Source organism: Pleurodeles waltl, chromosome 1_2 (genome assembly GCF_031143425.1).
Source record: "Pleurodeles waltl isolate 20211129_DDA chromosome 1_2, aPleWal1.hap1.20221129, whole genome shotgun sequence".
Classification (NCBI taxonomy): domain Eukaryota; kingdom Metazoa; phylum Chordata; class Amphibia; order Caudata; family Salamandridae; genus Pleurodeles; species Pleurodeles waltl.
Window position 1 is genome coordinate 670859533 of NC_090437.1, and position 11901 is coordinate 670871433.

Consider the following 11901-nt stretch of genomic DNA (forward strand, 5'->3'; position numbering starts at 1 on the left):
ATTTCTCCCCAGCACACACGGACTTGCATCATTATTTTTCACGCGGGGAAGTCATGCGTCGTTTTCCGGCGCGCGGACAGTCTCTTTCTGTGGATCGCGGGGATTACCAGATGTCCCGGGTCTGTGCGTGGATTTTCCTGCTTGTTTTCCGGCTGCGCGTCATTCTGCGGGGCTGCGCGTCGAAATTACGATCTCACGGCAGGCGTCGCGTCGATTTCTCCTCTGGAGGTCGGGCGGCGTTGTCCATGCGAAGCCGTGCGTCGAAGTTACGGTCGTCCCGAAGGCGTTGCGTCGATCAGCATCGGTGTGTGGTGTTTTTCTCGCCGCGGAACAAGCTGTGCGTCGAAAATTTCGGCGCACGGAGCGTCCAAGTGAAAAAGAGAAGTCTTTTTGGTCCTGAGACTTCAGGGAACAGGAGGCAAGCTCTATCCAAGCCCTTGGAGAGCACTTTCACAGCCAGACAAGAGTTCAGCAAGGCAGCAGGCCAACAGCAAGGCAGCAGTCCTTTGTAGAAAGCAGACAGGTGAGTCCTTTGAGCAGCCAGGCAGTTCTTCTTGGCAGGATGTAGGTTCTGGTTCAGGTTTCTTCTCCAGCAAGTGTCTGATGAGGTAGGGCAGAGGCCCTGTTTTATACCCAAATGTGCCTTTGAAGTGGGGGAGACTTCAAAGAGTGGCTAAGAAGTGCACCAGGTCCCCTTTCATTTCAATCCTGTCTGCCAGGGTCCCAGTAGGGGGTGTGGCAGTCCTTTGTGTGAGAGCAGGCCCTCCACCCTCCCAGCCCAGGAATACCCATTCAAAATGCAGATGTATGCAAGTGAGGCTGAGTACCCTGTGTTTGGGGTGTGTCTGAGTGAATGCACAAGGAGCTGTCAACTAAGCTCAGCCAGACGTGGATTGTAAGGCACAGAAAGATTTAAGTGCAAAGAAATGCTCACTTTCTAAAAGTGGCATTTCTAGAATAGTAATATTAAATCCAACTTTACCAGTCAGCAGGATTTTATATTACCATTCTGGCCATACTAACTATGACCTTCCTACTCCTTTCAGATCAGCAGCTACCACTTCAATACTGTATGAGGGCAGCCCCAATGTTAGCCTATGAAGGGAGCAGGCCTCACAGTAGTGCAAAAATGAATTTAGGAGTTTTACACTACCAGGACATGTAAACTACACAGGTACATGTCCTGCCTTTCACCCACACAGCACCCTGCTCTAGGGGTTACCTAGCGCACACATTAGAGGTGACTTATATGTGGAGAAAGGGGAGGTTTAGGCTTGGCAAGTACTTTTAAATGCCAAGTCGAGGTGACAGTGAAACTGCACACACAGGCCTTGCAATGGCAGGCCTGAGACAAGGAAAAGGGGCTACTTAAGTGGGTGGCACAACCAGCGCTGCAGGCCCACTAGTAGCATTTAATCTACCGGCCCTATGCACATAGAGAGCACATTACTAGGGATTTATAAGTAAATTAATAGTCCAATCAGGTATGATTCAAGGTTACCATGTTTTAAGGGAGAGAGCATATGCACTTTAGCACTGGTTAGCGGTGGTAAAGTGCGCAGAGTCTAAAAGCCAGCAAAAACAGTGTCCAAAAAGTGGAGGGGGGCAGGCAAAAAGTTAGGGGTGACCACCCTAAGGCTGTCAGGTCTAACATGTGTCCCCCCCAGCTGAAAGTGGGGAGAGCTACCCGACCTCCTGGGAGCTCTCATCGCTAAGGCGGAAGTATCTGGAGAGACCATCAGCATTGGCGTGGTCAACCCCTGGGCGATGTTCCACCGTAAAGTCCATCCCCTGTAGGGAAATGGACCACCTCAAGAGTTTTGGATTCTCACCCCTCATCTGCATGAGCCATCTGAGGGGCCTGTGGTCTGTCTGAACCCGGAAGTGAGTCCTAAACAGGTAGGGTCTTAGCTTCTTCAGTGCCCAGACCACAGCAAAAGCTTCTCTCTCAATAGCACTCCACCTCTGTTCCCGTGGTAATAGCCTTCTGCTAATAAAGACTACTGGTTGGTCTAGGCCCTCCTCATTTAGCTGTGCTAGGACTGCCCCTATGCCATGCTCTGAAGCGTCTGTCTGCACGATAAATTCCTGGGAGTAGTCAGGGGCCTTGAGCACGGGGGCTGTGCACATGGCTTCCTTCAGGGAGTCAAAGGTTTTCTGACAAGCCTCTGTCCAATTCACCAACCTAGGTTGTTTCTTGGAAGTGAGTTCTGTCAAGGGTAACACAATGATACCATAACCCTTGACAAATCTGCGGTAGTATCCTGTGAGGCCCTCTCACCTCAGTCTGAGTTCTAGGTGGTTGCCAGGCCTTGATAGTTTCAATCTTGGCCTGGAGTGGCTGCACCTTGCCACCACCCACTAGGTGTCCCAAGTACACCACGGAACCCTGCCCAATCTGGCATTTACTAGCCTTGATGGTCAGGCCTGCCTGTTGCAGGGCCTGAAGCACCTCCTTGAGGTGGAGCAGGTGTTCCTCCCAGCTGGAACTGTAGACAGCTATGTCATCCAGGTAGGCTGCACAGAAGGCATCCTTGCCAGCTAGGACCCCGTTAACCAACCGTTGGAAGGTAGCAGGGGCATTTTTCAATCCAAACGGCATCACCCGGAACTGGTAATGGCCATCAGGAGTTGAAAATGCGGATCTTTCTTTAGCCCCCTCAGTCAGGGCGATCTGCCAGTACCCGGAAGTAAGATCAAACGTACTCAGGAACTTGGCAGCACCCAGCCTGTCAACGAGTTCATCAGCTCGGGGGATGGGGTGAGCATCAGTCCGTGTGACTGAGTTGAGACCCCAGTAGTCCACATAGAACCGGAGTTCTGGCTTCGCACCTGGGGCAGTAGCCTTAGGGACCAACACCACTGGGCTGGCCCAGGGACTACTGGATTTCTCGATAACCCTTAGAGCTAACTTCTTGGAGACCTCCTCTTTGATGCTGGCCTTCACCTTATCCGATAACCTGTAAATTTTGTTCTTCACAGGGAGACTGTCACCGGTGTCAATGTCATGAACACAGAGGTGGGTCAGTCCAGGAGTAAGGGAGAACAGGGGGGAGAACTGCTCCAACAGCTCATAGCAGTCTCCTTTCTGGTTTAGAGTCAGGGAGTCAGAAAGAATGACCCCGTTCACTGACCTATCACCTTCTTGGGCCGAGAGGAGGTCGGGGAGAGGTTCACTCTCCTCTTCCATTCCTTCATCTGTGACCAGAAGCATGTTGATCTCAGACCTCTCAAAATGAGCCTTTAGTCGGTTAACATGGAGCACCCTTAGGGGGTTCCTAGGGGTTTGGAGGTCCACTAGGTAAGTGGCCTCCCCTTTCTGCTCCTTTACTTCAAATGGGCCAGTCCAGCGGTCCTGGAGAGCTCTAGGCTCTACTGGCTCCATTACCCACACTTTGTCTCCAGGTTGAAACTCTACCAGGGTGGCCTTCTGGTCATACCAGCGTTTCATTACCTCTTGACTGGCCTCAAGGTTACTTTGGGCCTCTTTCCAGAAGCAGGTCATCTGGTTGCGGAGGGCCAACATGTAGCTGACCACGTCCTGAGGGGGTGCCTTTGGAGCTTTCTCCAACCCCTCCTTGACAATTCTTAAGGGTCCCCTGACAGGGTACCCATAGAGAAGCTCAAAGGGACTGAACCCTACCCCCCTCTGGGGGACCTCTCTGTAAGCAAAGAGAAGGCATGGTAAGAGGACGTCCCACTTACGCCTCATGGCCTCAGGGAGGCCACCAATCATGCCTTTCAAGGTCTTGTTGAATCTCTCCACAAGGCCATTAGACTGGGGGTGATAGGGTGTGGTGAACTTGTAGGTTACACCACACGCATCCCACAGAGACTTCATGTATGCAGACATGAAGTTAGTGCCTCTGTCAGACACTATCTCCTTGGGGAATCCCACACGGGTAAATATCCTCATCAGAGTTCTGGTCACCACCAGTGCAGTTACGGTCCTCAGAGGGATTGCCTCTGGGTAACAGGTGGCATGGTCTACCAAAACCAGGATGAACCTGTTGCCTAAGGCAGTTTTGGTGTCCAATGGACCAACAATGTTGATGCCCACCCTTTCAAAGGGGGTGCCAACGACAGGAAGTGGAATCAGGGGGGTTTTAACCCTTTTTCCTGCTTTACCACTGGCCTGGCAGGTAGGACAAGATCTGCAGAACTTATCTGAGTTTGTCCTCATTCTGGGCCAATAAAAGTGGGTGACAAGCCTGTCAAAGGTCTTGCCTTGCCCCAAATGTCCTGCCAGGGGAATGTCGTGAGCCAGACCCAGTAGGAAGGTTCAGTAACACTGGGGGACCACCAGCGTACGCGCTGCCCCAAAGGCCGGAACCTTAGGCTCACTGTAGAGGAGATCATTCTCCCAATATATGTGGTGATCGCCAGAGGCTTCACCTGCCGCCTGGTCTGAGGCTTGCTTCCTCAGACCCTCCAGAGTGGGACATTCTTTCTGCGCCTTGCAGAATTCCTCCCTGGTGGGTCCACCCTCAACTTGCCAGCCAGCAAGCTCAGGTAGGTCACCTAGGGTGGCAATGTCTTCCCCAGTTGGCTCGGGAGCCTCCTCCTCAGGAGGCCAGTCAACCACTGCGGGAATTTCTGGGGCCGGTTTCCCGCGCCCCTTGCCCCTCCTCTTGGCAGCTCTCTGGACCATTGTTCCAGGCTCCAGACGCCCTTGACTTCCCTCTCGGTCAGCCATGGACCGTGTGGTCATGCAGACCCACTCAGGTAACCCTAACATCTCCAGGTGAGATCTGAGCTCCACTTCTTTCCAAGCAGTATGCTCAAGATCATTGCCTAACAGACAATCTACAGGCATGGCAGGACTCACAGCTACTTTCAGAGTACCAGAGACCCCCCCCACTCAAAGGGAACCAGAGCCACCGGTAGGTGACTCTCACGATTGTCAGTGACTATGACCTAGTGGAATGTATTAGGGACTATCTGCTCTGTTGACACCAGCTGACTCTTGATAGTAGTCATACTGGCTCCTGTGTCACGCAGAGCCTCCACCTTCTGCCCATCAATGGTGACCGAACTAACTATACTTGGAAGTATTTTGGGGCATGTGTGCTTTGGGCACCATTTCTCCTTCTCCCAGGGACACTAGGGAAATCTCTACCTGTTCCCTAAAGCTATCTGGGTCCATCTCCCCCCCCGAGCGCTACACTAGTCAACCCAGGTGTCTGTCCAGTAGTGGACGGTGCTCTCTTGGAGCACTGGGGGTCGCCTTTATAGTGACCATACTGGTAACACTCCATGCATTTGGGGTTGGATTTTCCTGACCTATCATATGTCCCTGGCTTTTTCCCAAATCTGAAAAAGGAATGGTTGCCACCCCCTCCCTGGGAATTCTTTTGGGGGCCTTTGGAGAGTTCCTTATCTGTAAGTTTATCCCCCCCCTCTTTCCTCTGTTGGGAACCCTGACCACCTTTGTGGGTGTCCCGCCGAGGTACCTTCTTGGACACTCTGGTGCTAACCCAGAGGTCCGCCTCCTCAGCAAGCTTCCTTGGGATCAGTCAGCTTACTATCCACTAAGTGCTGGCGCAACTCTGATAAAGTAGTATTAAGCATATGCTTTCTCAGAATCAAGTCATATAAATCTTTATAATCATCTACTTTGTTGCCCCGCACCCATCCATTCAGTGCCTTACTGGAGAAGTCAAAGAAATCTACCCATGTTTGTGTGGTTTGTTTGGTTCTGTCCCTGAACCTCTGACGGTATCCCTCAGGGGTCAGCCAAACTTGGCAAGTAAAGTGGCTTTCTGAAGTGGGTATGTGTTTTGATCAGGTTGATCCAATGTAAGAAGTGTGTCCCTCCCCAATGGCGGTACATAACCCCACATAGCTACCCCCCATTGCCCTTCAGGAACCTCATGAGCCCTTAGTGCAACTTCATAAGCAGCTAACCATTTATCTATGTCATCTCCCACCACAAAACTGGGCACCACATTTTTGGGTATACAAACCTTCTTTTCTCCAGCAGGTCCTGTCAGTATGCTGCCACCATTATTGCTGGATTCAGACTGCTTTGCATTGAGATCCAGCTCCTTGAGACTCAGTTCATGAGCCAATAACAGTTTCTTTTCAGCCAAGGCTCTCTCAGCTGCAGCTTCAGCTCTTTCAGCTTCAATCTGTTTGGCTGCTCTTTCAGCCTCAGCTTGCTTGGCTTCTCTCTCTGCCTTTCTTTCCTCCTGTTGAGCCTCAATTTTCAGTTTTGCCATTTGCAATTGGAACTCCCTTTCCTCTCTCCTTTCCTCTGCGGTCAGGCTTTGCACAGAGACACTGCTCCCTGGTCTGGAAGGGGGCACAATTGCAGTGGTAACACCATCCACAGATAGTAACAAATCCTCTGAGGGGCCATTTTCTGGTTCCTCTTCCTCCTCATCCTCTTCTAAATGGGCTTCTGCCCAGGCCCTCAGCGCCACTTGAAAGTCCTCCTTTTTGGAGGCCCCTTGGGTGGGTACCCTCATTGCCCTGCAGAATCCTTTTAGTTGTTTGACCGTATATGTATCCAACAGGACTAGGTCAAAGTCTCCTATCTGAGACCCAGTCAGAGACATGTTGAATGAGGATTTAGTTTTTGAAAATTGTCAGGAAAAAAACTAATTTGCAAAAAGAGATAAAAATCAAGTTGACCTTCAACTGTGGGTAGGTAGTGAAATACTTAGCTACTGTATGTCACTGCACAAATTCTATCCTCACCGCTGATCACCAATGTTAGAAATGGGGTTTTTGGTTGGCAGTCAGGTTACCCCCTGTCCAAGCAAAAGCCCTCACTCTAGTCAGGGTAAGTCACACACAATCCAAGATTATCCTGTGCCCACCCTCTGGTAGCTTGGCACGAGCAGTCAGGCTTAACTTAGAAGGGAATGTGTAAAGTATTTGTGCAATAAATCATACAATACCACCATATAGCACCACGAAAATACACCACACAGTGTTTACAAAAATATATAATATTTATCAGGATAATTGTAGGTCAAAACGAATAAAGTTGCAATGTGAATTTGTAGGGATATCACTGAAAAGTGATATAAAGTGTCTTAAGTCTTTAAAAAGCAAACAAAGGGCCTGATTACAACTTTGGAGGACGGTGTTAAACCGTCCCAAAAGTGACGGATATACCACCTACCGTATTACGAGTTCCATAGGAAATAATGGACTCGTAATACGGTAGGTGGTATATCCGCCACTTTTGGGACGGTTTAACACCGTCCTCCAAAGTTGTAATCAGGCCCAAAGTCTCTTTCAAGCACAAAGTACCTGGTTTGGAGTGGAAAATCTCCTCAGAGGGCCACAAAAGAAGAGATATGTGGAAAAAGGGTGTGTGCGTGGATTTCTCCCCAGCACACACGGACTTGTGTCGTTATTTTTCACCCGGGGAAGTCGTGCGTCATTTTCCGCCGCGCGGACAGTCTCTTTCTGTGGATCGCGGGGATTACCAGATGTCCCGGGTCTGTGCGTGGATTTTCCTGCTTGTTTTCCGGCTGTGCGTCGTTCTGCGGGGCTGCGCGTCGAAATTACGATCTCACAGCAGGCGTCGCGTCGATTTCTCCTCTGGAGGTCGGGCGGCGTTGTCCTTGTGAAGCGGTGTGTCGAAGTTCCGGTCGTCCCGAAGGCGTCGCATCGATCAGCGTCGGTGTGCGGCGTTTTTCTCGCCGCGGAACAAGCTGTGCGTCGAAAATTTCGGCGCATGGAGCGTCCAAGTGAAAAAGAGAAGTCTTTTTGGTCCTGAGACTTCAGGGAACAGGAGGCAAGCTCTATCCAAGCCCTTGGAGAGCACTTTCACAGCCAGACAAGAGTTCAGCAAGGCAGCAGGCCAACAGCAAGGCAGCAGTCCTTTGTAGAAAGCAGACAAGTGAGTCCTTTGAGCAGCGAGGCAGTTCTTCTTGGCAGGATGTAGTTTCTGGTTCAGGTTTCTTCTCCAGCAAGTGTCTGATGAGGTAGGGCAGAGGCCCTGTTTTATACCCAAATGTGCCTTTGAAGTGGGGGAGACTTCAAAGAGTGGCTAAGAAGTGCACCAGGTCCCCTTTCAGTTCAATCCTGTCTGCCAGGGTCCCAGTAGGGGGTGTGGCAGTCCTTTGTGTGAGAGCAGGCCCTCCACCATCCCAGCCCAGGAAGACCCATTCAAAATGCAGATGTATGCAAGTGAGGCTGAGTACCCTGTGTTTGGGGTGTGTCTGAGTGAATGCACAAGGAGCTGTCAACTAAGCCCAGCCAGACGTGGATTGTAAGGCACAGAAAGATTTAAGTGCAAAGAAATGCTCACTTTCTAAAAGTGGCATTTCTAGAATAGTAATATTAAATCCAATTTTACCAGTCAGCAGGATTTTATATTACCATTCTGGCCATACTAAATATGACCTTCCTACTCCTTTCAGATCAGCAGCTACCACTTCAATACTGTATGAGGGCAGCCCCAATGTTAGCCTATGAAGGGAGCAGGCCTCACAGTAGTGCAAAAACTAATTTAGGAGTTTTACACTACCAGGACATGTAAACTACACAGGTACATGTCCTGCCTTTCACCCACACAGCACCCTGCTCTAGGGGTTACCTAGGGCACACATTAGAGGTGACTTATATGTGGAGAAAGGGGAGGTTTAGGCTTGGCAAGTACTTTTAAATGCCAAGTCGAGGTGACAGTGAAACTGCACACACAGGCCTTGCAATGGCAGGCCTCAGACAAGGAAAAGGGGCTACTTAAGTGGGTGGCACAACCAGTGCTGCAGGCCCACTAGTACCATTTAATCTACCGGCCCTATGCACATAGAGAGCACATTACTAGGGACTTATAAGTAAATTAATAGTCCAATCAGGTATGATTCAAGGTTACCATGTTTTAAGGGAGAGAGCATATGCACTTTAGCACGGGTTAGCGGTGGTAAAGTGCGCAGTCTAAAAGCCAGCAAAAACAGTGTCCAAAAAGTGGAGGGAGGCAGGCAAAAAGTTAGGGGTGACCACCCTAAGGCTGTCAGGTCTAACAATTACCGTAGAAGTCAAGGCTGCACCACTCCCATAGAGACCACTTCCTTTTAGATAAACATTTTCCGTCCATGGTCCCTGGGTTACTGGGTTGCCCCATTTTTCTAATAAGGTGCCCCTGTCATGTCCTCCTGTAATAACATGATGTTCCTGTCACAGTACAGTACCAGCAGGAAAGGAGATGAATAAGATGGGTTCTAGACTACTTTTAGACAGTCAACACAATCTCTCTAGGGGAAAATTGGGGGGTCGGGAAGCAAAAGAAAGAAACTGGAACACAGCTCATCTCTCTAAAGTCACAAGCCTCCTGCAGGAATCAGGGTGGAAATCATTAATTATGGGCCTCCAGATGTAGGATATTCTAATATCCGCTTCCTCGAGGAGAACAACACTCTGGACCCATCCCAATCCAGATTCCACAGCAAACAAAGCACCAAAACCGCCCTCATCGCCGCCACCAACGATATCAGAACCATACTTGACAACGGCGAAACCGCGGCCCTAATCCTTCTGGACCTCCCGGCTGCTTTCGACACCTTCTGCAACCACACCCTACGCACACGCCTCAACAATGCAGGGATCCACGACAGAGCCCTGGACTGGATCACCTCCTTCCTCATCTGTAGAACCCAGAGAGTCCACCTCCCTCCATTCTGCCCTGAAGCCACCAAAATCATCTTCGGCATACCCCAGGGGTCATCACTCAGCCTGACCCTCTTTAACCCTCTTTAACGTTTACATGGCTCTGCTCACAAACATCGTCCGATCTCACAACCTCAACATCGTCTCATACTCCGATGACACCCAGCTGATCCTCTCCCTCACCAAGGGCCTCGCCACCGCCAAAACCAACCTCCACGAAAGAATGAAGATCATCGCCGAATGGATGAAGAACAGCTGTCTCAAACTGAATTCTGAAAAAACTGAGGTCCTCATCCTCGGCTCCACCCCCTCCGCCAGGGACGACTCCTGGTGGCCTGCCACTCTGGGAACCGCACCCACACCCACCGACCACACACGCAACCTGGGGTTCATCCTAGACTCATCGCTATCAATGACTCAGCAAGTCAACGTCATCTCTTCCTCCTGCTTCAACACCTTCCGCATGCTTCGGAAGATTTACAAATGGATCCCCACTGGAACCAGAAGGATGGTCACCCCAGCCCTCATAAGCAGCAGACTGGACTATGGCAACGCTCTCTATGCAGGAACCATGGCCAAGCTCCAGAAAAGACTGCAATGCATACAAAACGCCTCTACACGCCTCATCCTGGACATCCCCCGCCACAGCCACATAACAGCCCACCTGAGAGACCTGCAGTGGCTCCCCGTCAACAAGAGATTCACGTTCACACTCCTCACCCACGCTCACAAAGCACTGCACAACACCGGAGCAGAATACCTCAACAGATGGCTCTCCTTCTTCACACCGTCCTGACAGCTTCGCTCTGCTAACCTTGCCCTCGCCTCCATCCCACACATTCACAGAACGACTGCCGGTGGCAGATCGTTCTCCGCCCTCGCTGCCAAGACGTGAAACATTCTTCCTATCCACCTGCGACAGACACAGGACCTACTAACTTTCAGGAGACACCTCAAGACATGGCTGTTCGAGCAGTAGCAGCATCCCCGCCCATCACCGCCAGCACCTTGAGACCCTCACGGGTGAGTAGTGCGCTTTACAAATGCTTTGATTGATTTATTGATATCAGATATACAAACAACAGGAAGAAGTGAGTTGTAAATCGTCTCTGTAATTGTTTGATAACCTCTCTCCCCACTTGTGATTTTTTGTTTGCAATTAATTACGTGATGCTCAAATAATCACAGCAGTTATTAACCTCGAGATGTACAGGAGACCACCCGAAGCTCGAGAACACCAGGACTCCAATGCAGGAACAGCAAGTAACCTCCAGTGGAAGAACCTATGGAAGCTGCACACTAACAGAGCTCTTCACAGAAACACAATGGGAACATCCACAGTTGAAGGACTACATGAACACTAAGGGGGGGGATACAACCACACATTGATGTGGGTAAAACAGCAAAGGTGCAAGAACAAATACAGTGAATGAAAGGAATGCCAGCAGGAACCATACAACCAAGAATATTGCAAGACAACATGATACCACTACTAATGCTGCATATGCTGCCCCAGAAGTGTTATGTTCCATAATGCTGACAATCTGATTCGTCTTGCTCTGAGTCTGCCTATTAAAGCCATCCTTCTGCTATGTCTCAGCCTTCATAGACTTGTGTTACAGACCTTTCAGCTCTCTCAATTGAACCGCTGTTTCTGGGCTACATGAAAGCTTCCCCATTCTGTAATCTCCAGTCCTCATCTGTCCCTAATCTTAAAACCCTCTTTTACTGTATCCTGACAGTTCCAATCAATAGTAAATGACACAGACAGCTACTGAGTATTATGTACTGATGTGGATGGCCCTAGATTTTAGGAGAACATGTAACAATGTGAAGTGAAGGTAGACCGTGCACATCAATTATAGATAAATACACTATTAGAAGTGTCCTATTTTGAATGATGTTTAAGGGACAAGCATGACCATAATCAGCCAGCTTCTCCTTCACTTAGGAGAACACAAAGTTGATTAAAAAACTGTTAATATAATCAGGAATTGCAGATTTTTCATACTGCACATTTTGTTTGTGACTGTCGAAAATTCACAAAAATGGTGGGTTTCACACAGTTGCAATTTCAGGTTAGGTATTCAAAAGTGTTTTGCAAGAGGAGGGGGCTGGTAGATGTATGTTAGGAAGTTACTAACAACTTACAAAAGTATAACTTTTTTGGTGGCCACAAACATGAGTGTTACACTGCAAACTGAGTGTACAAATATCAAACCGGAAGGGTTTCTCTCACATTGAAAACATTTATTCAGATAAACAAAACAATAA